Source organism: Sapajus apella, unplaced genomic scaffold (genome assembly GCF_009761245.1).
Source record: "Sapajus apella isolate SASKATOON/1434 unplaced genomic scaffold, GSC_monkey_1.0 scaffold72, whole genome shotgun sequence".
Classification (NCBI taxonomy): Eukaryota; Metazoa; Chordata; class Mammalia; order Primates; family Cebidae; genus Sapajus; species Sapajus apella.
The window spans coordinates 8,878,929-8,905,445 of record NW_022437012.1 but is presented as its reverse complement, the minus strand read 5'-3'; the positions used below and the strand labels follow the sequence as shown (position 1 = coordinate 8,905,445).

At 38.9% G+C, this 26,517-nt stretch overlaps 1 protein-coding gene across 4 annotated transcripts in view; it reads left to right on the top strand.

Moving 5' to 3' along the window:
- Positions 1-26,517, top strand: part of NCKAP5 (NCK associated protein 5) — a 976,754-nt gene that overhangs the window by 177,971 nt on the left and 772,266 nt on the right. The gene's annotated exons all lie outside the window — the stretch shown is intronic.

Genomic DNA, 26,517 nt, shown 5'->3' with positions numbered 1-26,517 from the left:
CACACACACACACACACACACACACACACACACACACACACACACACCCCCAACCTAGATCTGGCACAGGACACAGGTGGAGCAGGGATTGGGGCAGGATGGGAGGTGCATCAGAAGGGAGCGAGCATGCTGGCCTGGAATGGCTGGGAAAGCCTTACACATGGGCTTCAGGGGCAAGAACTCCTGGAGAAAGTGACATAGAGAATAAATAGGAAAAGCCCTGCTTACCGTAGGACCGGTAGAAACGCATGGAGATTTATGCGCAGATTTATTGCAAATAAATGCATACTTTCACAAGTCTCTGTCAACAGAAATAAACAAACTACAGACTCATATGTGGCAAACAATATGCTGAACTCCTGACATAACAGGCTCTGTGGGAAGTGACTGCTGTCTCTTGCCTTCATCTCAGCTCTGCCCATTGGCTTTAGTCACTTTGGTCATCTTGTGGCCTTTCAACTGTGCTCACACCTCCTTAGCAGAAAGGCTGCTTTTTCTTTCACATCTTGTCAGAACTCTCTCACTCACTTCACAGGGACAGAGAAGAATAGTTCTATTCTGACATATTCTGGAAAAGGAATAATATTCTATCAGATAGAATACCAGAAGAATAGAGTTGGTGTTTTGAATTTTAGATGGGGTCTTTTGCCATTGTCCTCTGCTGTTCCTATCCTTCTCTAGCCTACATTTTCTTAGAGATGTTCTTGGATTATCATAACTTTGCTGATGCTGTTGGACTTCTCTGCACACAACATTGTTACCAATGGTGGGGCAGGTCTTAACCTCTGCTCCACCACCCTCCCAGACAACCTTCCCTGACCACCTTATTAGACATAGCTCATGCTGGGCTATCAAGAACCCCAATTCCTGTGATAGTTGGATTCAGAACAATGGTCATTCCCCGAAATTCCATTCACATTTATTTACAGGTATATTATCCATCTCTTACACAAGGTGGCAAGCTCAAGAACAGCTGTGTTGCCCATTCTCTGATGCCTAACATGGCAGGTCATACATATCCAAGAAATATTCACTGAACACATGAATGAATGTATGACTATTGAATGATATGGCTATGAACTCATAGATAAATGTGAGATCACTTTAAGAATTTCTCATCTTCTCTGTCTCTCACATCCAAATTCTTTTCCTGTTCCCACCGCTTGGTGTTTCCTTGAAGTTTCCTCAGGTTCTTTTGGAAAAGTAAGCAGGATTACCCGCTTTAGACCTCTCCTTGAGGAAAACTTAACTGCTCTTAACACAAATCATAAAACTCATATTATAAACCTGGCAAATACAAAGCAAACAGCCAGAGCTGAAGTCCACAAAGAACACTTGGCTGGAAATGAACATTTCCTTGGAATCAGGCACCAGAAAAACTTGTAGTCAACGGTGTCAGTTCTGTTTTCCTGGGGCTAGCAGCCCGGGTGTGCCTCATTCTGTCCAGCACTATGAAAACACTGGTGGGATTTCAGTGATTGCCCATGAGGTGCCTCCTATCCCAGTGTCCTCACTTGACTTTGCTTCTGATCACATCCTCGTCCCTCAACTTGGGACCTTTTCAGCATTATGCTGACAGTGCAGAACATGATCTGTGCAATAGAGAAAGTGTTTGAATTTTAGATGGGATCTTTTGCCTTTGCCCTATCTTGTTCTTGTCTTTCCCTAGGCTCCAGTGCTTAGAGATGCTCTTCGATTTAATAATCACATTGGTGATACTCTTGGACTGTTTTCCACATAACATTGTTACCATGGGGGAGGTTTTAACTGCTCCCTCAGTAGACATAAGAAATCTAAAAACAGTGTTGATAGGATTTGTATGTGTTGCTTTTCTGGAACAGCTTTGGAATCACCTGGGAATAGGTGTTCCCTAAAGAATCTAGAAAAACTAGTATCACCATAACTACTCTCCGTGGACCACACTTGGCCTGGCTGGGGACCAGACTCCACTTAGGAAATGAGAATGAGGGTTGCTCAACACTTGGGCTACACCCAGCTCCAGGGTTATAGCCACTGATGTTGGGCTGAGGGAGAGCTCTATCATGAGTGCTCCTCACTTGGACATTCAGGAAATTATGTCGAAAATGAAAAGATGCCAAGGGTTGGTCCCTATTTGTAGAACTGGGGTTCTGTCTTGGAGATCCTCTAGCTACTATTCGGTCACCATCCTGAGCCTATTTCCTTTTAGCCTTCTCAACAACCACCTTTCCCTGGTGCCCTAGAAATCTCCCTTTCAGAGCCCAGCTAGCTCCTGGTATGAAATGCAACCCATAGATTTACAGAGTTGATTATCACAGTTTCTACCACTTAGATGGAACCTTTGTGTTTCTGGGTGTTCTGTTTTCCTTGGAAGGTCCTTAGATACATCTCTGTCACTGTGTCCATTTCAAACAGAATGTGCCAGCATCCAAGACCTTTTGCATTTAGCCAGATTAACTCAGTGCCCCACAAAACAAATACAAACAAGCAAACAAAAATCTCATGTCTTGTATTGTGATTTTATTGCACCAAGATTTATGTTATTCAGGGTTTACTTTAAAATACAGTGAAGTAGTTACCCAGGAAAATCAAATGAAGGGGTTCAATGGCAGATTGTATAAGTTTAGTGCTGCTTAAAAATCCTACCATTTTGCTGCAAGGAGACCACATCAATGTGTGTTAGAAGCAAAAATTGCCAGAAAATATAGTTCTATCAAGGCCTTGCTTCCACATGGAAACTCACATGAATCCTTCTGAATGGATGACTGTCTATTCTCCAACTTCTGTTAGGAAAGATCCCCTATGTAACACATTTTTGAAGCTCTGTCTGCATGAATATCAAATAGTCCCTCAGAGTCTCCTCTCACTCAGGATGATTTGTCCCATGGGGCCCTTTTGGATTATCTAAGCCCCATGTCTGCAGAAAAGGCTGACTTTGTATGTTAGGTTCCCAGATAAGTATATGTGCCTATAGCTTCTGTTTGTTAACTAATTTATCAGCACAGTTCAAACATAGAAGAACCAAAGGAAACATCTATCTTCCTATGAAATTGCCAAAATGGAGATGTACTACATCTCCCTTAACTATCTCCCCTGACATTTTTTTGAGACCGAGTCTCCCTCTGTCGCTCAGGTTGGAGTGCAGTGGCACGCTCATGGCTCACCATGCAGCCTTAGATTCCTGGGATTAAGTGATCCTCCCACCTCAGCTCCCCATGTAGCTGAGACTACAGGCATGCACTACCATGCCCAGCAATTTTTTTTTTTTTTTTTTTTTGTAGAGATGGGCTTTTCCTATGTTGCCCAGGCTGGTCTCAAACTCCTGGACTCAGGCAATCCTCCTGCCTTGCCTCCAAAAGTGCCATTGCACTCAGCTTGCCCATTTTTCTGAAGGGAGGGGTAAAGGAAATACTCCACACACCTAGACTGGATGGAAAAATGCGCATTTGTTGCCCTAGGGAGCTCTAACTATAAAATTGGAGTCCCAGTTTAAAATGTTGAGATTTACTCACTAATTGGGCCGCATTAGGGATTTAAGGCTGATTTTTCCATGCTTCATAGAGCTCTAGTCAATGTCTGATCAACTGCTACCAGCCCTTGCTAGAGGTCTTTCGGTTTGCTTGGTTTGTTTGCTTTTCATCATTGATGATAGGGTGATTCAGGAGATCAAGGGACCTGAGAAAGAAACAAAAAACATTTCTCCAAGCTAAGTAAAGCATCCCATGACTATAAGATTAACAATTATAGTAGATAATATATTAAGCACGTAATCTGTTCTATGCACTTTGACAACTACATTTAAAATTCAAAATGTCTCCATTTTGAGAAATATTTTAAAAATTGAGATCAGGGAGAGATTAAGGTATTTACCAAAGGTCACAGATGAAACGCTCAATAAAGTGAAAATGCAGTTCTGTGGGGCTCAGTACCTGACTTTTTACCTGCATGCTAAATGGCTTCTGCTGGAGCCCATGCACTCTGCCATCTCGAATTTGTGATCCTTGGCAAAAACCTACAGGGAGACTCCACGAAAGAGAGGGGGGAATTTGGTGGCTGTGGATCTCTAAGAGCTGGACTTTACAGCTTCCTGGGTGCTGCTACTGTAGCCTAGGGTGTAAGACAACTTTCTGTTGAGATCCTTTCAAGCAGCTCTTTTAGATAGGGGAAAGAGGTGGCCATGAAGCTGGGTGTGCTTCCGTTTTCCTCATATTTGGACCTCTGAATGCCCTTCTCCAGGAGACTGATAGGTAAATACATGGAGGGTAAGTCTAGTGTTTCTCCCAACTCCTCCCTGCCTAATAGCCATATTCTACGCTTTCATACGATGTGACATTTTTAGAATAAGGATGAATTATTAGAGACTGCTTAATCTCTGTTTCCTCCACCCTCTGACCATTCTATGGTAGCGGCCTGGAGATGGTAAGGGGTATGCTCTAGAAAACACGACTAATTAACTGCGGAGCCAACAACATCATTGATTTTTACAATTCCCACTACAGTGCCCTTTTCACACCACCCTATCATTTCTCAGAGGCAGCCTTTTCAAACCCTGCCCTTTCTTTTTTTTGCCTTCCTGCTTATTTTAAATTTCTCATTGTTTAAAAGCATCTCCTCCCTAGTCTCTCTACTCCTCCTGAGTTTTCCTCATTTTTTCCCTCCATTGTGTCTATAACACTTCCTGTGCTATTTTTGAAGGCACACGAATGTTGAATAATGTCCATTCCTACAGCCAGTGGTAGTTTGTATTTTCTTTGTGGTTGGGGAGGGTATGAAAGAAATGTGGGCTATGAACAGCTGTTACTGAGTTCTCCAAACAGGAAAATGCCCTGGGCTATTTTTGAGCCGTCTTTCAAAGAAACAAGGCTGGGCACTGCCTTTTACCCCTGCAGCGTGCTGGGCTGTGTTTTCCAGGGTGCAATTCTTTCCAGGGTGCAATTCATAAAAGTTGGAGTCATTGTTTCTTCAAGGACTTGTTTCCCTCAAAGAGGGTCCCAGCCAATGACAGCTCTTATGAAAAAGTGTGGGAAGACTGAATTACAGGAAATACAATGACCCGTTGAATGAACTGGTGTCCATCAATGATTCTAGTGAATAGCTTACTAATTGTTTTTTATGAGAACAAAAACAAACAGCTCCTCTTAATGCCTGACCCTATTTAGTTACATCAAAATTTGGCTCTATGCATAATTGCTGAGAGAAAAAAATATTTTTAGAAGTTTACCACTTAAGCTGTCACAGAATCAAAAATTTCTGATAATCTAATGAGGTCAGTTCAGCTGACTCAACCAATATCCATGATCCACATGGGTTGAATGCTAACCCATCTGTAACTTCCAATTCTGTATCAGACTGTAGATTTAAGGACTCTCCTACTTTAAATCATAGGTAGGTATAGGAGGGATTGCCAAATATGTACTTCAGGTGATGGAAACAAGTGCTTGTCATCACTGTCACACAACTAGCCTCACTGCTTTGGGGTTTGGAATTTCATCCCAAAAGAATAATGAAAATGATGATGCAGCTGCTGTGGCTGATAAACAACAGTGAAATATTTCAAGTGCAATTGAACAAAGAACTGAAGTGATTAACCTAAGACAGTACTTCCTTTTTTAAAAAATTTTTTTATTTTACTTTAGGTGCATGCTATATCTGGCATTTCTCCCCATGTTATCCATCCCCACCCTCCTGTCCCTCCCCACCCCCCACTCTCTCTCACCTACCCCCCAAACTGCCCCGAGTGTGTGATGCTCCTATCCCTGAGTCCACGTGTTCTTATTGTTCAACACCCACCTATGAGCGAGAACGTGCGGTGTTTGGCTTTCTGTTCTTGTGTCAGTTTGCTGGGAATGATGGTTTCCAGATTCATCCAAGTCCTTACAAAGGACACGAACTCATCATTTTTTATGGCTGCATAGTATTCCATGGTGTATATGTACCATATTTTCTTTGTCCAATCTATCATTGATGGGCATTTGAATTGGTTACAGGTCTTTGCTATTGTACACAGAGCTGCAATGAACATACGTGTGCATGTGTCTTTATAGTAGAACAACTTATAGTTCTTTGGGTATATACCCAGTAATGGGATTGCTGGGTCAAATAGAATTTCTATTTCTAGATTCGTGAGAAATCTTCTTAAAAACAAATAAGCGAAAGAGGGCATATGATGTCTACCTACTTCAGCATTTAGTATAGTTACTGGCAACTTGGCTTTCTGAGAAAGAATGGAATGGACTATACACAGTGAGCAGAGACCAGCTGTGGTCTGTTCTTTTCCGTGTGATCTATTCCATGTATTCTCCTCCATGTAACATATTCTTTGTGGACTTCGTCACTACCAGTGTACACATTTTCCAATTAGCTATATGAGTGGAGAATGATTCACTCAATCCCCTTAGCCCATGGTTTATTCTTTCATGTGAATACATTAGCCCATCTGTCTCAAAGAGTTGCTGCATTTATCATCTATGCAACTGACCCAAAGACATACTGGAACGTTACAAGTGTTGCCTCAGTGTAAAGAAACAGCTTGTTAGTAGAGTTGATTAATATTGGGCTGACACCCACCTCCTCACCCCCAGTATTCAGCAGATAAATAAAATACCATAGAAGATGTTTTCCATTACTGGTGATATATTTAAGTGAGTCATCCATATACTGTTGGATTCCTTTGTAACCAACATACCTGGGAGGAGGACTGAGTTAATAGTTTCTTTTGTGGCCATGAAACACTTTTTCTATATGAAGCTAATGTTCTGATCAATGACTTCAGTTTCTGATTTAGACCTCGTCACTAGTTCATAGCCAAGTGATAATGCTGACACTGGGGCCATATCTCTTTAGACTCTGAAGTTTGGAGACCCTGTCGGTTTTCTTGGAAGATATATAGTTTTGTAAGCAAACTTGGACACTTCCTCATAAATATGGTCATGTAGAAGCTGCCAAAATCTAATAAGATTGATCGGTTTCATACTAATGGGTAAATCAGTCCATTTGGAGAATTCTTGGAATGCACAAGCCATCTGCTGTTCCACATTTCAGAAAATTACAGGGCCAGGCATGCTGTCTGGGAGAGGAAAGATTCTAGCCTAAATGGTGTGTAAATGGTGACTGTCTCAACATTTTTCTTTTCTTTTGTAGAAAAGATATCAATGTAATTACATATCAATGTTTGTTCATTATTCGTCCATTTTCTTTATAAATATCATCTCTTTGGGGTCAGGATGTCTCATTCCTTACTTTCATACTTTTACTGAGCACCAATCTCATTAGGGCACATTGAAGGGCCTTGATGGCAAAGTAAATGAATGATGGAATGATCGACATATACTACATCAAGCTGGAAAGCGTTTGACTTCTTCGATTTGCAGATGAGGAAACTAAGGCACAAAAACATTGATGATTATCCTGATTTTGCATATTATTTTAGTGGCTGTGCTGGGACTACCATCTAGATTTCTTGACTTAGTCTAGGGTTCTCATTATACCATCCTCATACAGGTTGAGTATCTCTTATCCAAAATGCTGGAAAACAGAAGTCTTTCAGATTTCAATTTTTTTTTTTTTTTGGATTTTAGAATATTTGTGTATACATCATGAGATATCTCGGGATGACACCCAACTTCATTTATGTTTCATATATAACTTAAACACATAGGCTGACGATAGTTTTATATAATATTTTAAAAATTTTGTGCATGAAGCAACATTTGTGTACATTGAACCATCAGAAAAGCAAAGGTGTCAGGTGTGGAATTTTCCACTTGCGGCATCATGTTGGTGCTCAAAAACTTTTTAATTCTGGATTTTGGGATTAGAGATGTTTAATTTGTATTAGGATTAATCCATCTTTTCTTGTTGTTCTATGTGTAGCTTCTTAGTTCTAGGGAATATATTAGAGTGGGATGGGAAAAGGCATCCTTTCCCCTGCATTGGGAATGAGGACATGCTGGCTTGTGAGCAGCACCAGGTGTCTCTAGGGAAGAACTTACTCACTATTGGGATCTTGAAACAGCAGCAGTGGACTCTCTCTGCTTTGAAATTCTGAGAAGCAAATCACAACCACATGAAGACAGGGACTGGACCAGATGGTTTCTGCCGGTCCTTTCCAGCTTTCTGACTCAATCCTGAGGTTATAGCCAAGATAGAAATAACTTCCCATCTTCCCCTCAGGACTGTCTTCATGCTCTTAGAGGTGCAGTTCTGACCGAAGAACAACTGTCACTACAGCAATAAAGGATCTAGACACTGGCGGGCAAATCCATCATTCAAGGGCTATTTTAAACTTTTAAAGGAGAGTTTATTCAAAATGAAGGATTTGGACAAAATAATAGCCAAATGATTCCTCAACCAGGCTTTACTTCCAAAAAATAAATCCAAAGGAAATTAATAGAATAAAATTATAATCACAGGCACTAAAATGTTAACTGCTTAGGCAGTATTTAATGTTCCAACTCCAGACTCTAGCCATGGTTTTCAAACCTGGCTGAATATCAGAATCACCAAGGAAATTTTGTCCAACTTGCCAAAAATTCTGCTTCAATAGATTTGGGGTGAGACCATGCAATCTTTTTTATTAAAAGCCCCCTGGGCAATTCTAATGATCAGCTACATTTGGAAGCCACTGTTCTAGAAAATCTCAAGAAGCTTTCCAAATGGCAAGTTCTATTTTTGAACCCATTGTTCAAAAGCCAGCCCGTTGTTCTGAATTCTATTTTAAGAGAGAAAAAGTCCATGTTTTGCAGAGTTATTAGCAAAGTTCTCAAAAACGTATTAATCTTTAATGAAATTCCAGATTATTCTGAGCATCTTTTCTTTTGTAAACCCAACAGAGGGTAAAACATACACACCCAAGGATGGTGGGGGGAATCTTGGACTCATATGCAAGTTTCTAAGTCAGTGGATTTTCATGATCTTCTTGGCATTTGGTCAGCTAGACTTAGACTGCTTCTGTATGGAGAGAGTGTTGGGAGCCAAGGAGTCTCAACTTTGTTTCAACAATTCTTTAGAGTAGTTTATGTAAAATATTAACTTATGAGATAGACTTGCACATCTGGTGAAATCATGACAGTAAAAGATACAACAGATTAAGAATTAACAAGGACCAGATGCACTATGATAATGTAGATTTTTCTATTTGCAATTTGGGATGCCGATTTTAGAAAAATGGCCACTTTTCAGGGATATACTTGTATATTTGAAGCCACTTAGTAGATAGAATGATAAATGATAGAAAAACAGATGATAGATAAGAAGAAGGATAATAGCTAGTAAGCAAGCTATACAGATGAATGAATGTTAGATATACTTGAACTCAGTAGGAATCTAACTCATTTATTTAAAGTGTCAGTGGAAAGCTGTATGATTTAGTTGGTAAACAGTGTCATGGAAGACTGAGATACAAGTTTAATTTTTGCATCTGTTCTATAGTTTCTCACCTGGAAAAAGAGAAAGCTGTTTCACAGGAGTGGTCCTTACATAACAGACACAAAAAGACAATGGTTTCAATGAGTCAGTGAGTAAGAGTAATAGAGAAGTTATTAAAAAGACAAAAAATAACAGATGTTGGTAAGGATTCAGAGAAAAGGAAAGTCCATTACACTGGTGGTGGGAATGTGAACTAGTGAAGCCACTGTGAAAGCAGTATGGAGATTTCTCAAAAATCTAAAACCTAAAAATAGAATTATGATTTGATTCAGCAATCTCACAACTGGATATCTACCCAAAGTAGAAGAAATCAATATACTAGAGGGATAATTGCACTGGCATGTTCATTGCAGAACTAGTAACAATAGCAAAAATATGAAATCAACTTAAGTATCCATGAATGAATCAATGAATAAAGACAATTTTGGGCCAAGTGCAGTGGCTCACGCCTGTAATCCTAGAACTTTGGGAGGCCAAGGCAGGCACATTGCCTGAGCTGAGGAGTTTGAGACCACCCTGGGCAACATGGTGAAACCCCATCTCTACTAAAATACAAAAAATTAGCCAAGCGAGGTGGCACGTGCCTGTAGTCCCAGTTACTCAGGAGGCTGGGGCAGGAGAATTGCTGGAACCCAGGAGTTGGAGGATGCAGTGAGCAGAGATCGTGCCACTGCACTCCAGCCTGGGTGTCAGTGCATGACTCCAAAAATAAAATTAAAAAAAAAATGAAAAAAGGAAAATTTGATATATATACACAATGGACACAATGGAATACTTTTCAGCCATAAGAAAGAATAAAACCATGTCATTTGCAGCAACACGGATGATAACTGAAAGTTATTATTTTGAGGAAAATAAGCCATGCACATACAAAAAGAAATATTGCATGTTTGTGAAAGATAATAAGTATGAACACAAAGAGGTAAAGAGTGGAAAGATAGATCAGGCACTGGCCAACATGAGTTAGAGGAGAGGATGGGTGAAGAGAAGTGGGTTAAAGTGTACAAATACATAGTAAGATAGAAAGTATAATTCAATGTTTGATAGCAGAGTAGGGTTACTATACTTTAAAAAATATAAGCCAAGACATGGAATCAACCTAAATGCCCATCAGTGGTAGGCTGGATAAAGAAAATGTGGTACATGTACACCATGAAATAATATGCAGCCATGAAAAGAATGAGATTATGTTCTTTGCAGGCACATGGATGGAGCTGGAGGCCATTATCCTTAGCAAACTAACACAGGAACAGAAAACCAAATACAGCGTGTTCTCACTTATACATGTGAGTTAAATGATGAGAACTTGTGGACACAAAGAGGGGAACAATACACACTAGGGCCTATGGAAGGAGGGAGGGTGAGAGGAAGAAGAGGATCAGGAAAAATAGCTAATAGGTACTAGTCTTAATACTTGGGTGACGAAATGGTCTATACAGCAAACCGCCATGACGCAAGTTTATGTATGCAACGAACCTGTACGCTGAACTTAAAAGTTGAAAAAATGTATTGTGCTTGGGTGATGGACACCCTAAATACCCTGACTTGATTTCTCCACATTAAATGCATATAAACATCTTCTCATGCATCCTATAGATTCGCACAAATTTAAAAATCATATACAATCTTAGTCTTCGATGCCCAGGTGGTTATGAAGGAAATGCTGGATTCTAATACTTTATCATGCCAGGTGTGGGCATTGGCAGGAACATCAATACCCACACCTGGCATGAATCACTGCCAGATGGCTGTGCAGCCCATCCATAATGTTTATTTTGCAAGAGCCATTTAATAATACTGTCAGATGTTTCAGAATTTCTTGCCATCCAGAGCAATAGCCACACTCATCTTCAGCAAGATTTTTATATTAGTATGTGTACAGAACTTCTATTATCCAGTGGTATGATATAGGTCTACTTGAAACACAGTAATAAATCAGCTAGAGTTTTTTGGTGGCAAGGAACAGAAATGGACACCAGCTGATAGAATTGAAGTGGTGATGTTTTTAGAATAGTAGAGGATAGGTCAATAGCAGAGTCAAAGCTATCTTGCTTTGACTTGAGCAATCTTGCTTTGGGAAGGATGGGCAGCAGGACATCCTTCCTTTGGGAATCTTTGCATGAACAACTGTCTTAACCAGAGTTTCTACCAGGCAGAGTGTAATTCAAGAGCTTGGCACACACGGTTCATTTGGGAAGTGAATCCAGTTAGTAGGAGCAGGAGATGAGCAAGAGTGAATTAGAGAAGTAGAGGAAGCCTGTGTAAAAATGCATTGTCGAATCAGCCATGACTGTGGGAAACTGATGGTCAATCTGTCTGCTACCTTCTGAAGAGTGGAATTGTCTACCCAAGAAATTGAAGAGACACCATTAGGCCTGTGTTTTCTCCATGGGGTAAATGCCTTCTCACTTCTAGATTTTGAATGCGTGAGTGTGCCCTCATGCAGGAGGCTCTACGTACAGCATCAGAGAAACCCCAGGACATAACGACGGCAGGACAGTTCCCCAAAGGGAAAACAGGAAGGGTGCTGTTACCAAAAGTTGGGAGTACACGGAGTCAAGCAAAACCAACAGATACTCCTCCACAGAAGCTGGAGGTTGTTTGTTAGAAGGGAAAGGGGAGAGAAAAGCAGAACCATATTAGTACCTGGTAAGATACTCATATCCACTCAGTCTCTCATTCATGCTGTTCCCTTTACGATCCTCTATTTATCCAAATCCTAATTAACCCTAGGGTGGGTGCTGTGGCTCATGCCTGTAATCCCAGCACTTTGGGAGGCTGAGGCAGGCGGATCACTAGAGGTCAGGAATTCGACACCAGCTTAGCCAACAAGGCGAAACCCCATCTATATTAAAAATACAAAAAATAGCTGAGCATGGTGCTGCATGCCTGTAATTCCAGCTACTCAGGAGGCTGAGGCAGAAGAATTGCTTAAACCCAGGAGGAGGAGGTTACAGTGAGCTGAGATCCCACCACTGTACTCCAGCCTGGACAACAGAGTGGGACTCTGTCCAAAAACAAAACAAAACAAAACAAAACAAAACAAACAAACAAACAAATCCTAATTAACCCTAACCCAATGCCTATATCTTCCACTAAGTTTCTCAGAGTGACATATACCTCACTGGTTTATATCTTTTTTCTAATGTCTTATCAAAGTGTCACCATCATCCAGTATAAATTTCAGTTATTCTCTAGGTCTTTGATTCTGTTCTGGGTTCATCATCTTTTATTTACTACTCTGTGCTGCAATAAAGCAGAAAGACAACTGATTTCACTAAATTTGGTCTGCAATAAAGGGATCTGTGATAGTTTTGTTATATTTTTGGTTGATATAGAATATTTGTACATATTTATGGAGTACATGTGATATTTTGTTACATGCATAGAATGTGTAGTGATCAAGTCAGGGTATATTAGGGCATTTATCACCTGGTGCATTTATCATTTCTGTCTGTTAGAAACATTTTGAGTCCACTTTTCTGGCTACATTGAGATGTTCCCTTCCATGGTGAAGAAATATGAGTTTTTTTTAACCAGTTTTTTTAATGAGTTTTTAATGAGTTTTTAACCAGAACTCAGTTAAAGTTATTGCTCCACCACTTACCAGTTATGTCACATGCTCCTGGGCAAGTAACCTTGGTTACTTCATTAGCAAAGTGATTGTAACAGTAATCACTTTATAAATTCATAAGGATTACATTAAAGTAAACTGATTAAGTATGTAAAGTAACCAAATAAATGCTAGGCACATAATAATGATTAATTCCTCTCCTTTGATGCAGGGACCATGCCTTAGACTTCTTTTAAATAGCCCCCAAAACTTGAGCCAGAGTTAGTTTTCACTAGAGCTGAAGAACACTTGCTGATTGTTCATACAGACTCAGGTGTTAAAAATCCTGAGCCAAAAGTTGCAAACCCTTGTGACACATGCGGCATATTCATTAATGATGTATTTGACCACTACACACTTATTTTAATAACCTAATTAAAGGCCAACGATTTAAACACCTAGGCATTTCACTTATAAAAATATAGATTGCAGTTTCCCTTGAAATTGTTGGCTTACCTTTCTGCATGGTGACAATTGGGTGGATCTAGGGCCAGCTTTCTGCTTTAGACAAGACATGGACTTTTCATTTTGTCACTGTCCACAGTGTGCTTTAGTGCCATATCTCATGCCGGGTCTTCTTTACAAATTTCTAGTGACTCCCTGTCCCTTACATATTTGGGTTTAAGACTCTGCCTTCTTCATGGGAGTAGAAAAAAGATAAAACGTTTGAAATGCATTATAGTTGACGAGGGTAAGTGTAGTGAAATCACTGTCTTTATGTTTCATTATCAATCTTTGCTGGTTTTTCTGTTAGAAAAATTTATTCATCGTAAGTGTTATAGCATCTGCATGAGCCTTGGCTGTTTACAGGTGCCCTGGCAGATTATAAATGATTTGATCTTTACCCACAGCCCTGCCTGTCAAGGTATCAGGGCAGGTGACATGACTGTCCCCATGTAATGATAATAAGCTGAATCTTCCAGAGATTTCTAGAAAGGTTCAAGGTCCCAGTGCTAGTAAGTGGTGGAGTTACTGACTCCAAATCCAGGGTTCCTCTTGCACCTGTTGGAAGAAGTTTTAAAGAAAACAAAGGTCATTGCCCTTAAGAAGTTCACTGTCAAATGGGGTTGCTAAGAAAAATACAAGGAAATGTGTCAGGATTATGTATTAGAAATATCAGTAATATTGCAAAAGTAACTGCTGGTGTCAGTAAAGGGCAGTGGATTTGCTGGCCTGATTGGAACCAGGTGAGATTCACTGTGACAGAAAGTAATCTCTATCTAAAAGAGAAAGTGAGTTTGAAACCATATTTTGAAGATTTAGTTCTTTATGCAGGAGTCCTTAGTTTTCCTCTATTTTTAAAGACTGTGGATTCAGGTGCAATGGAATAATAAGGGAGTGTTTATAAAAAATACTGTTGTATAAATGTCATATAAATCTTAGCACAGCAGTCCGCTCTTATTCTCATTTTTGCTTTCTGAAGTGTCAGTTACTATCAACCGTGATCTGAAAATAGCAAATGGAAAATTCCAGAAATAAACAATTCATGGGTTTTAAATTGCACAGCATTCTGAGTAGCCTGATAAAATCTCATGCTGACCTGCACCGTCCTGCCCAGGATGTGCATCATCCCTTCATCCAGCAGGTCCACCCTGTATATGCCACCCACTCATGAGTCACTTACTCGCCTGCTAGGTTAGCACATCATCACAAGAGGAAAAAAAGGATGAGTACAGTACAATAAGATATTTTGAGAGTGAGAAAGGGAGACCACATTCATATAACTTTTATCACAGTATATGGTTATTATCCTATTTTATTAGTTATTGTTAATCTCTTGTGGTATCTACTTTATAAATTAAATTCTATTATCATGGGTGTGTATGTGTAGGAGAAAACAAAGTGTCTATAGGGTTGGATTCTATTTGCGGTTTCAGGCATCCACTAAAGGTCTTGGAACTGATGATCCCCTGGGGAAAGGGAACTCTCGCAATTAATGGAAGATGTGTAAGTCATGGGTAGGGCACCAACAGCATATCTGTCTTCCTGGAGCAGACAGAGCAGAGTGTTCAAGCTGAACATAAGTCAGCCAAGAAGATTTTATCAAAGGGAGAAGGATATTGCTCTCCAATGGCATGCTGAAAGCAATAGCAGAGTTCATTGACCTTGAACCTACAGCAGGAGCAACCAACTCTGATGAAGGCAGGCCACTGGGCCAGAACACCTTGACTCAAGGTCAACGTTCCTCATTCCTTTTTGCTCTTTTAAGGAAGTAAAATTAGAGTCTTATAACACAATGACTTTGGCCAAAGTGTGTAATTGCTGACTAGGATAGTTTAATTCAACTTTAAGTTTCTCCATAAGGGAGTGTCATGATTAAAACCGTGCTTTGGGAGAAAGTATTGCTACTGACCAACAGAAGAGGAAGTGTGAGAAGAAAAGGTTGTGCAGAGCCAGACTGGCTTGGTTCTGTTGCAGTAGTTTGGATCATTTCAAATAAGGGACTATGGCGCGCATTCCAGTCTCATGTCTAACTCATGATGAGAAGGTGTTCCGAAAGAAAAGAGGTGATTATAACAGCATCATCTGTAACTACCTTATTGATTTTGGTACTTTATATTAGAGGATCCGGGAAATCAGATGTATTTTCCTAAAGAAAAATATTAATCTATGATATAAAAATCAATGTACTATAAGAGCATGAAGGCTATTCAATGAGAATGGGGGAAGGAGAACCAAAGACAGATGGCTCTATTTAAACATTTTAAAACATGATTTTGCCTAATTTCTTTTTTTAAACATTGATTAATATCATTGGCTCCAGGGGAAGAATGTATGAAGAGTAAATTTAAAGCATGGAGATTAGCTTCTCTACTGAAAAGTGAAGGCAAGAAGGCAATATGTAGCGCTATCACATGCTGCTTGATGACTTATCCATCAATGATAAGGGCCCTGGAAACTGAAGAATGCTGTCAGCAGAATCAGCAGCTTTAATTACACTAGTATGGGCCTCTCCAATGCGAGGGCAGACCGATTAGAATTGATGAACCTTGGTTAATGAAAAGCCTTACAGGTTATGAAGTTATATTACATAATTGAAGAAAATTGCAATTGTCTTAAAGTGTTTTTTCTTTCTTCCATGCTTTAATGCTTAGCAAAAGATGAAAGGCAACCTGACCTTGCATTCCACTCTGCAACCAGTTTTATTAAGACAGAAAGTATAAATTGAAGGGCACCATTGACAATAACATTTTCTTCTTAGGAAAGACCCTTCAGGGCTCAACAAAACCTCTGGTTAAATTCATTCGAAAATTTTTGGCTTTCAAATCACATGCAGAACTGTGAGGCTGCACAACTTCAGGAATAAAAAAGAGAAATGGATGGAGGATAAGGAAGACTTTTCTGGTTTGACATCATCTCTGTGTGGCACAGTACAGAACTGATTTTTGTTCTTGCTGTTTTGCTTTTTGTTTCTGTTGGCTTTCTTTGGATTAAATAGGTAGAGGGCCGCTGGCTTTTGGGTTGATGCATACATTTTCCCATTTATAATACTGTAATTAATTTCATGTATGTGAAAGCTTACCTGGAGTTATGATAAGAGAATATTGATGCCTTTAGTCACTGTCATGAATCATCCCATCATTTTTCTCTTGAAAGACAGGTTAAGATAACGCTGCTTGATCCAAATATTTCAGTGTTTATATTAGCTTGGACTAACATTTTTCTGTACATCTGTGGAAAGCATGGCTAAAATTTTGACTGTTTCATTATAAAAAATCTAACATGTCACTCACGAAATCCATACAAAGGGAAGTTATGATGTATGGAATAAAATATCATTTACTATTTCCTGAAAGGAGAGTTTACCTTCGTTTGTTTATTCGATCTTTCTTCCATCCTTCAACAGATATTTGATAGGCACCCTACATTAGGAAATAAGAAAAAAAGAGGTTAATCTAAGACTCTGCTCTTGAGCCTTTAGTTGCAGGTTGGAGTGACATTTATGTAGATAGGTTAATTGAAGCACATGCTTGTATAGAAATTTTAACACAGTGCCTTAAGAACAGAAAGGACAATGTGACTAAGCTTGCGTGTGTGTGTGTGTGTGTGTGTGTGTGTACATTAGACGTCCTGGGAGACATCAGGAATGCCGTTTGGAGGAACAGATATTGGATTTGATCTTGAATAAGGAGTAGACTATAGTTGCAAACTTATGGGCTCTGGGCTGAATTCAGCCTGCAGATATGTTTAATTCAGCCAGCATATGGTTTTACATTTTTTGAAATACATTGCCAATGTCTAAGAATGTGGAGATTTTGCTTAGAAATCTGGATTTCTAGGCCAGGCACAATGGCTCATGCCTGTAATTGCAGCACTTTGGAAGCCAAAGTGGCCAGATCATAAAGTCAAGAGTTCGAGGCCAGCTTGGCCAGCATGGGGAAACCCTATCTCTACTAAAAATACAAAAATTAGCCAGGCGTGGTGGTGTGTGCCTGTAATCCCAGCTACTCAGGAGGCTGAGGTAGGAAAATTGCTTGAACCCAGGAGGCAGAGCTCATGCCACTGAACTCTAGCTTGGGTGATGGAGCAAGACTCCATTTCAAAACAAAAACAAAACAAAGCAAAACAAGAAAACTAGAATTCTGGCTTCTTTTGAAAAATTCCAAAGACTTAGCAATATTCTCACGGAATAGTTAGTAGGAGTGAGATAGAGGCTGCCCTTTTATTTAGTTATTCATTATTTGTACATTTTAATGGTGTACATAGCCATGTTTTTACATATGTAACATTGCAGAATGGCTAGATCAAGCTAATTAGCATATGCATTGCCTCACATATTTTTTAATGTGATGAAAACACTTAAAATCTATTCTCTTACAAATTTTCAAGTATGCAATACATTGTTATTAACTCTATTCACCATGTTATACAATAGATCTCTTGATTTTATTCCTGTAGTCTGAGTGAAATTTTATGACCTTCGACTAACATCTCCTCAGTCCTTGCCTTGCATCCTCCCTAGCCCCTCATAACCACCATTCCACTCTCTGCTTCTGTGACGTCAACTCTCAAATTTCACATATAAGTGAAATCACGTGGTATTATTCTTTCCATGCCTGGCTTATTTCACTTAGTATAATGTTTTTCATGTCCATCCGTGTTGAAATGACAATATCTCCTTCTTTTTATGGCTGAATAGTATTCCTGTGTGTGTGTGTGTGTGTGTGTGTGTGTGTGTGTGTGTGTACATACACACACCACATTTTCTTTATCCATTCATCTGTTGACAGACACTTAGGCTGATTCCCTATCTTGTCTCTTGTGAATAGTGCTGCAATAGACATGAGAGCACAGATATGTCTGATTTACTTCCTTTCATACTGATTTCATTTCCTTTGGATACATACCCACTAGTGGGTTTGCTGGATCATACAGTACTTCAAATGGAGCTCTCTTTATTCTTCTATCCTCCTGCTTTATGCTTTTTTTTTTCCCTGAACTGATCTAGATACATATTTGAATTTGTAGCTTTGTAGTAACTGTTTGCCAATTGACAAAGAAAAACTTGAATATGAGGCTATTCAGGCAGAAGTTACAGCACACACAACGAGGGATAATTTTGAAAGCAGATAGAAACTACACATAGTTGGTAACTTTAGAATAGATGAAAAGTCATTTTCACTAGACAGCTTTTACAAAGTAAGGCCAGAAGAGTAAACTGAGCCCTGATTCCAAAATCTGCATGATTAGAAACTTAACTATTATTTTACAGAACACTGGTTTTCAAAGTGTGAGTCCCAGAATAGCAGTATCAGCACCCCCTGGTAAGTTGTTAGAAAGGCAAGTTCTCTGCTGTCCCACTCCTCACAACCCCACCAGACCTACTGAATCGGAGGACAGTACCCAGCAATCTCTGATTTCACAAGTCCTCTAGGTGACTCTGGGGCATGCTAAAGTTGGACAACTACTTCTGTAGGCAATAAAAAACTAAATTAATTAGAATTTGTAGTCAGGGAGCTTTGTTTAAGAAGATCAGACTGGTCGCAGTGGTAAGAAATTGTTAGCATGGAAACCAGTTAACACTTGTCATCTTTACCAAGATGATAAAGGCCTGAATCAAGGCAGTGGCCACATGGGAGCCAATAAGAGAAGCAATCCAACATGTTAAAAGATGTATAAGGCACCACTGCAGAGGACTTGGCGCCTATTGGATACGGAGGAAAAGGAGAGATTTCTAGAGCTGTTGCTAACCCAGCAGATCTGGTGGATAAGGGTGTTATTACCTGAGAATGTCTGCTCAGAAGGTAGAGAAGCTTCTAGCAGAAGTCACTGTTTAGTGTTTGGGAAAATATTTGAGGAGTTAATGTGATTACAGGGTACAGTTTTTGAAGGGTTAGTAAATATGGGTCTGGGGACCTGCAGAATCTTTGGGGAGGTAAGGACTTGATAATAGATGAGCTTACCAGGGGGAGAGTGTGGAAGGAGGCCTGTGAACGAAACCCAAGAGAACTCCAAGCTTTAAAGGATAGGTGGTGGAGGTAGCCTAAAAAGGAGAGAAACATTGAATCTAAAAATTACTTTGGGCAGTATGGCCATTTTCACGATATTGATTCTTCCTATCCACGAGCATGGAATGTTTTTCCATTTGTTTGTGTCCTCTTTTGTTTTCTTGAGCAGTGGTTTGTAGTTCTCCTTGAAGGTATCTTTCACATCCCCTGTAAGTTGTATTCCTAGGTATTTTATTCTCTTTGTAGCAATTGTGAATGGGAGTTCACCATGGGACGTGTATACGTACATAACAAACCTGCACACTCTGCACATGTATTCCAGAACTTAAGGTATAATTTAAAAAGTAGAGAAGAAGTAATAATAAAACCTTACAAAATAACCAAAGTGCCGAAACTCCATTGCACCAAGATCTTCATCATAGAATTAAATGAAAAACATCAAAAGCCACACTAACATCTAGTAGCATAAGATGCTCTCAATATCTTATGCTACTAGATACAAGGTAATTTATAAGAAACCTAAAGGAAAATTACAGTATGCAGACATAAAAATGATAGTTATAAACTGCATATTATTACAACCTGGCAAATAATGTTTATAATATCATGGAAACAAACAGAATTTTAGAGTATTTAACAGCTCATGTAGAATCTGGTCACAGCTATATAAAATTACATATAAAAAGGGTAGTTTGATGCGTTAAAATGGTAGAGATATTAGAGTTAAGATGGTGGGAGTGTGGATGATTTTATATTTGTCCTCAGAGTTTTCTTTCATGTTAATCTATAGCAACTGCTTTTAGAAGTTTGCTCAATTAAATTTCTACATCTGGGACACTAAATTGAGATAAAAAGAAAGATAAATAAATAAAAGTTTATGATCAATGACCATGTCAGACTAAAGCCTAACTTATGGTCTTGAAAGTTTGAGACTTGAGAAAGATAATATTTCCAGTGAGGTAGGGTGGCCTGCACCACCACCTGGGCATTGCAGTGGGAGCCCTGATGAGGTGAGGGACAGTAGAGGGCACTTGGTCGGGACAAGGGGAGAGGAGTAGTGCTGATCAGCATTACCTTAGGTAAGAGATTCATGGAAGAGGAGTTTCGCCTATGATGAGAAAACCTGGGAAGAAGCCATGTTAACTGTATATCCAAAGCATCAGTAGTCTGGGGCAGCAATATTAGGAGATTACCAAAGACGGGGTCTTTCTAAGTATATATACCCCAACAAACCCATAGCTTGAGATCATCTACCTGCTTGCTTTCCTCTCTCCTCCCAGATTTTTATTCCCCCTGATAGTGATAACCTAGTAATGGCTCTAGCACTAGGTTCCTTGCAAAGGCAGACCAAATTTGCAATGACTGGGTCACAAGAGAGAAATGTCATTTGCTTTTTCCTGCAATGGGCTCCAGACCTCTCTCTACTTGTTAAAGACAAGTTGCTAGTGGCATATAAATTACACATTTTAAGGTTTTTTTTTTTAAAAATCCAATACAGTCTCTCAAAAGTGCATGTGAGCCTCTTACTTAGCAGGAGTTAATTGGCTGTTTGTGTTGGCCAGGATGACAGGTGAGCACACCCAGAAAATGTAAGAATGTGGCCCGAGGACCCTGCATGCAACCTGAGAGGAACTTAAAGGTTGAAAACAAAATTAAACAGCTGACAATTGAGCTGAACTCCTTTTAGGATCAACAATTGCAAAACGGAGTTTCTTGTGGGATGACTGATGATTGATGATGCTGATGGTGATGAGTACATAACAGCAAAAACAGTGCCAGACACTATTCTGTGTATTTACATTTATTAAATCATGTAATCTTCTCAATTAGTCTATAGTTACCCAGTTAGCTCCATGTTCCAGATGGAAATATCAAGTGCCACCAAGAGCTCCATGCCATGCTGGCAAGTGATGAGGAGGGTCTGACTTGCAAGATCTGTTCTTAAGTTGAAGTCGCAGTCCAGACAGAGCTGAAAGCAGTGACAAGGTAGCATCCAAGTTTTCATCCCCTACCTTCCTTTTCTCACATCTCAGACTACTCTTCATTAATTTATTTGCACATTCATTTATTTTATTTATTCATTCAACAAATGTTTGCTAAACATTTATGTACTTAGGTACTATGATAGGTGCCATTTCTGTCCTGAAGGAGCTGGCAATTCAGATATGTCAAAAAGAGAAGCCATAAGGTACTTCCTTTAAGTGAAAAGGTAAAAGTTATTGATTTAATAAGGAAGGACTCCTGTATACAGATTATCTTGGAATACTGTGTTTCTGTCTTTCTGTTCAAAATCATCTGTTTATTGAACCTGTGAGATATTCCCAGAAGCCCAGAGGACTCATATATATTGCTAGGTGCACAAGAAAACTGAAGTCTGGTACAGCCAGAGCCCACTGGAAAGTTGGGGCATGCAGGCTCCACCGTGCTGTTTGTAGTCTCTCCATATGATGATGCTGAGCTGAAATCCCCAGGCTTGGTCCAATGGGATGCTCACCAAAATACATTGTTAACATGAGGAAGATATTGGATTATAAATCTTAGGAAGTAGGCCTTCTGAGATGATATCTGATGCAAGAACCTCAAGGGAAACTAAATTCTTTAATCGATTGAAATCCTGCCTCAACAAAAGCTTTTAAGCGTTTAAACACCATCATATAAATCAAGTTGGAAATATCCCACCAAGGAATAAAGAGTTCTTGCCATGTAAAATATTAATTTGTCTTCTCAAGGCAGAGCAAACACTTCATTTGGAAGGACATTGCCTAGGAGGTGGTAGAGAAAGTAGGAAACATGGAATAAACCCACTGCATCAGCCTTGGATGCCCATTAAAATGTCTCAGGGCTTTGGACTTTCATACTGAGAAATGGGGGCCCTTTAATGCTAAAACTTGGTTCTAGTAACTTTTATTTCAAATGATTGTCATGCCTTCAGTGATTACATGTTCCATGGCAGTTGTTCCCAACTATTTGCTAGAAAATAATCTGGAATTGAACAATGGACTTCAGCCTAAAATCCAAAGATGTTCTCCTGGAATTGAAAAGGAATGTTCAGAGTAACACTGGATTTGAAAATACAGTTTTTCTGCAAAAACACTGTATTTGTGAATCACAAAAGGGCAAACATCTACCACATGGCCACTTCTTCATTTGCTATAATATGCATGCATCTGGAGTCGCACTGAAACCAGCCTGGAAGACTACCAGAAAGGAAACTATATGATTAGCAAAGTTAAAACCTGATTTGCATCTAAAAAATGTGACGTGTACTCATTTATGTGCAAATGTAATGGAAAAAGGCTGTAGGTAAAGTGGCTAAAGCCTAAACAAAATAAACACTTAATTTTCTTTTATTGTACCCTGTGACTATTAATAATATTATGGTACCAAGTCAGAAACATTAAGCCAAGCAGGGGAGCAATAAATGTTCCTAGACTGTGCACCAATGTTGATATTAGCAACTAATCGCTCCAGAGTTCACATAAAACGCAGATGGAAGTACAAAGAAGATATTCGGTGAAGTCAGCAGTGGCAGTGAACTGTTTCACAGGTGAAACCAATAACAAGAGGGGCAGCTCAGCAGGAGTGGGGCCTGTGGAAGATATCAGAAAAGGGCTTTGTAAATCATTGCATTTTAACATGTCTGTTGCTATTGACATATGCATGCTCTTACATTTGTGGCTTGTAAGATTCCCAGTCTGAATTCCAACTGGCAATATTGTTTAAGAATTTGCAAAGCTCCTTATCATTCCGTCATCATCATAATTTACTGAGATGGGTAACATGGCTATTGGCTATTATTCTCCCCATTTTACAGATTAAAAAATCCAGGTTCTGGGTATGATTATGTAACAGATAAGATTCAGGGGTAAAACTCTAGGCTTGCAAAGCTAGTTCTCACGTTCTTGTGATGATCTCTCTAAAATCATGATCGTGATTGTCACGTAAAATTATATTTGGAAATTCCATTTCTGATGCTATCTTGGACCAGAGAGTCCAGTCTTCCCAATAAGAAAAATAAAATGCTGGTTAAAATATAAAACAACACACATTAAAACAAACAAACAAACAAAAAAGCATAATTTCAAATTCCTTGCAAAGCCAGTACTAAAACAAGGAATCTGTAGAAGCCAAAAATTAAGTAACAGCAGGAATTTGGAAAGGAAGTGAGCACCAAGACATCTGTCCGTCCATTACGGCTCCACTCTGACAACTTTATGATGTGATGTGACCTGCAGAAAAAGACCAGAGCCCACTGAAGGTGAGACCAAAAGGAGTGTAATCCCAGAATGATGAGAGCTGGAACTGAATGTACTGCCTAGAAGATATCGACAAGGAAATTTGCCTATAAGACCCAACCAGAACTTAAGCAAATACATTTTTTAAATTATTTAGGGTTGGTAGGCAAAAGCAAATACATTCTCTCTGTGAAATAATGCAACTTTAACCCAGACGTCAAAACATTCCTGCAAAATTATTTTCCCATAGAACAGAACCATATATTCCCATAGAACATAAACATGAACTCATGGTCAAAAATCCTCAAACACAAAGGGAAACATGACACAGTAAGTGAAAAGCAGAAGAAATATACAGCAGAGTCAGACTTCCAGAGACTTTAATATTGGAAATATTAGGCATATAGTATGAAATCTTCATGTTTCATGTTATGATGTGTAGCTACCCATAAAGTCAATTTTAAGCTACTCCACAATAGTAGTATTACGTAGGATGGATGACTGCTTAGCTTGACCACATTTCTCAGTTCCCTTTGCAACCAGGCAAGGCTGTGTCATCAGGATCTCACAAATAGAATGGAAGTAGAAGTCATGTGTCAGTGCACCCTCTTGTCCCTTCACACTTGGCTGGAGCCCACGTGGGCATCAACCTAGCTTTAACCACACACATGTCAATAGTGTCCTAGGGGTTGGTGGAGCAGTGGTTTGGAAGGGACCTGGACCTCTGAATGGGTACAGAAAGGAGATCTGCCCCACTGATCTAGACCATTCATACTAAGACAAGGTGAGAGAGAGATAAACCTTAGGTCATTCAGTCTCTGCTTCTAATTATTGAAGCTCTAGCTTTACTCTAATACATAGCTGTTAGAAAAATAATGGAGAAACTTGAAAGTGGAAGCAAAACCCAGCAAACTATTAAGAAGTTTTGATCAAGAAGGTTTAAAAAAAGAATCAAATAGAACTTCTAAAAAAAAATCTTCATTTAACTTACATAACTCATAAAATACAACAGAAAATGAATGGAAAAATTTATCCATGCCTTCACCTCCCAAAGAGAAGTAATGTTTCTGTTTGGAGGTTCTTCCTCCCAATAGGCACAGCATGAAGATTGCTGAGATCTGCGATCATTTCCCCATCCCTCTCTATTCACCTGCCCCATCCCATCTCCCTTTGGCTGCAGCAAAACATAGTGCTTTGTGTTGCTTGTTCAGAAAGAACATCATTTCGATTTCCTAGCAACCAAACAGAGAAGTTACTTGAGCCCATTCTCTTCCAAATCCAATTTAGAAAAATCATTTTAATAGATTCTTCTTTGTATTCTATCAAAAGACAGCTTGCTTTTCTCTGAAAACTATAAATAATGCTTTAATCTAGCTTAAATGTTGCAAATTCTATATTTTGGCTTACCTGTGAAATTTTTATTGTGATGTTACATTTAGCTGTTTTGTAAAGGAAATAGTCTAAATACAAAAGTATCAAAAGATAGGATTTTCCCCTCCTTAATAAAAATCTTATTTTCCTCAAGATTAAATTTCTTAGCACTCTCCAATTGATTTGGGTGCTATTTCTGTAATTAAAGGAAGAAAATAAAATTATTTTAAGTTATAGTTCATAGTTTGTACCAGACAGTTCTAGTTAAATGTTTAATGGCTATTCTTTCATGGTTTTATGAGCATTATATGCATCTGCTTCTAAGTGTTATTCTAGTAAATGAGCGACGATTATTCCATGCTCAGAATTGTAGATTAAATTTTAATTGTATTTAAAGTTGCAATATGAAGTATATTGGTGAATATTTCTGAACTCTTTTTGAAACTTAGTAGTAATAAGATATTTACAGTCAAACTTGTGTTAGAATATATTTCTCAAATAGGTAATATGCATAAAATTAAAATATATTGGCCTTCCTCTTAAGATTTATTCTGTCATTAATTCTAAAATCAGGTAGCTTTAAGCAGACCTCAGGCAATACAATAATTCATTAATAGATGAATTTCAGCCCTCTGTGTGATTCAGCTCGGCAAGTGAGCAATTTAGAAGTTTTTGCTGAATGTCAAAGTATGTAACTAGGAATGAAACCATATTGGGTGGTGAATATGTGTGAGCTAATTTCCTTGTTAGTGTTGGAAGGGTAGAAAAGGAAAATGTAGGTGGGGGCTCTTATTTATGCATCCAATGGAGACAGAGCATAATTTATAAAACTAAGCATTAGTCACAAATAACGCCTTTTTCCTATCTGCTAATTTACTAGTAAAGGAAAAATGAACAGATGTGAGTTTTATCTTTTTTTCCACTTAAGTCTTTTGAAAATGTACTTATCAATGTTTTAAATATCAAACAGATATAACACTGAACGTGATATTTAAAGTAGGAACATTTCATTCTGCATGGACCTACACACATTTGAATAATAGTTCATGTAAAAGTGCTTCCTAATCAAAGTGTGTGCTTCTTGTGCCCCGAGCAGGGAGTTAGACTCATTACATATTTGTTAATTACCCATGCATTGTGTGATCATGAGTTAAATACGTTTTCATGATTCACATAGAAAGCTGTCTGTAATGATTAGTATACTTCAATAGGCCTTTATCAAGTCAACAGAATCCAGGCCATTCCAGTTTTTGAGGATCCCAGTATATTAAAATGGACACATTTTAAGCATTTTCATTTAATAATTAAAGTTAAATCCTTCACATGGTATTTTTTCAATTATGATAATATATTTCTTTATACAGAGGCATAATTTCACTTGGAGATAATACCAGATGTCTACCTCCAGGACTATGGGAGAAAGGAAGGCCTGGATTAAATAGCC